The 1,983-nt window shown below is 32.3% G+C and overlaps 1 long non-coding RNA gene across 1 annotated transcript in view; it reads right to left on the bottom strand.

Annotated features, from left to right (window-relative positions):
* Nucleotides 1-1,546: 1,546 nt before the first annotated feature.
* LOC111713095 (uncharacterized) overlaps nucleotides 1,547-1,983 on the bottom strand; it is an 8,112-nt gene continuing 7,675 nt past the window's right edge. Inside the window, exon 3 of the long non-coding RNA XR_002767599.1 lies at nucleotides 1,547-1,812. This is a non-coding gene — a long non-coding RNA (uncharacterized LOC111713095). The remainder of the gene's footprint in view (nucleotides 1,813-1,983) is intronic.

Here is a 1,983-nt window from a genome sequence, read left to right as displayed (position 1 = left end):
ATTTCCTTAGCAAAATCATTTAATCTATCATTAAAAGTCTAAAAAACCTTTACCAAGATAAATAAAAAAGAGTTTCAGGTCATCATGGAAGTGTCATCTATTGTGGATAAAAATGTTCTAAAAAAATTAAAATCCTAATTTTAATCCTAATGACAGAATTAGTTTCAAAGACAGTTGCAGTGCAGGGAAGCGTTGAATATTGGCCTTTATCAAAGGTTCCCAAGATCTCGACAAAGAAATTGAGTCTTTGCCACAAACTCAAAATTTATCATCCCTATAGCTTTGCAACCTGATGGTGTAAACCTGTGATATTTCGAACTTAGTTTTTTGGTCTAACAACATTTATAGATTGAAATATCTAAGCTCTATAATGACATCAGGTTGCAAAGATATAAGAATTCGAAAGTCAGAGTTTGTGGCAAAGATTCAGTTCCTTTGCCTAAAATTGGCCGATGAAAGTAGTGGTTAATAAAATACTTAATTTTCAGGAAAAGTAGTTTTACACAACTTGGTCGTTAGGAATGAAAAGGAATAAAATTGCGCAAGTTTGTTTACGAAAACGTCGCAATGTAATTGTCCCAAGAAGGAACAGTATAAAGTCTCTAAACATCCCGCTGTTGGGGGGAATCAATTGTCGATAATATTAGTTAAAAGGCGGTAAAAGAAATTGAAAATGTTTTTTTATTGTATGGTAATAAGGTATGAATATCTGCAGGAATCTCTCTCCAAGCACTGTTTTTATAGATATATATAATTATTTTAACACATATAATAATCTTTATATAACAAGGAAGATACACTGATACAGGGCCCTCCAAATATTTGTTTAAAACAAATGTCTTCTTAAGTTTCTTGCATGGAAATATATTAAACTTGGTAGCACAGTTAAAGTTTTTTTTATCATTTTCACATTTATACATATATCTAATATATTAAAATACAATTCAATCTTAATTTTAACATATGAAAGTATAAAGTGAATTCTAGCATGCATAAAATTAACAAAAAATTGCTTAATTTGATGTCTGGATAACGAGGTGTAGTGATATGAAACGAGTTTTATCATAAGTTTTGTAATATGAGAAAAGAGTTTATTGAAGCTCTCGATGATGTTCAGCAGTGTCGTTGATTTACGGGAACTTTCGTTGATGAAGTGTCGTTGATTAGGCTTGAAATCAGCTTTCACAATGATCTCAGAGATTATTACACCTGCAGACCTCTATGAAAGCTGGTCCCTTTAATGCCATTTTAGTCTTCTTTAAACGGTTGTCATAGCTCTCCTCTAGGCAAACTTCTTGAATCAACAAACAGCGCACAAATGTTTTATGTTTGACAAAAAGAAATTTAAACAATTAAAAATTCAATAATACTACATACAATACAAAGCAAAACATAGTCTTGGTAAAAAACTAGAAAGAAAATGTCGAAATTTTTTTAATAAAAAAAAATTTGGGCATGAAAAAACATGATAGAAAATCAATGAAATAAAATTTTAGAAATACAAAATAGATTTTTTCAATGATTTTCAAATGTATTAGGTGTTTGTGGGGGGGGGGGTTATCCACAGAAAAACTTGAAAAAATGGAAGTCAGGGGTGAGGAGGGGTTAACAGTTGTTTTTCGCGGTATAAGCGTCTTAACATGTGATAATGTCGGTTGTTCATGTCACATTAGTAGCAGAATATGCCGTCAAACAGATGGAGGCGATACGGGCCACTGGACATTTTTCAGAGGGGGGGGAGGGGGGACCCCCCCTGCACCCTTTCGTTGTATGGACTGTCACCAATATGTCAACTGTAGGAACAGAACTCTGCTAAATGAATGAATGAATGTTGGAAGAAATTATTGAATTGTTAAAAGATTATATATAAAACTCGAATGGAAAAACTTAAAAAGTTGGATAGAGAGAGGATAAGAAAACGTCAACGAAATAAAAACAATAAAATATATGAGAAACAGGAGAAGGAGGGAGAGGATAAAGATG

This window comes from Eurytemora carolleeae, unplaced genomic scaffold, assembly GCF_000591075.1.
Source record: "Eurytemora carolleeae unplaced genomic scaffold, Eaff_2.0 scaffold1370, whole genome shotgun sequence".
NCBI lineage: Eukaryota > Metazoa > Arthropoda > Copepoda > Calanoida > Temoridae > Eurytemora > Eurytemora carolleeae.
This window is presented reverse-complemented; position numbering and strand designations above follow the sequence as displayed.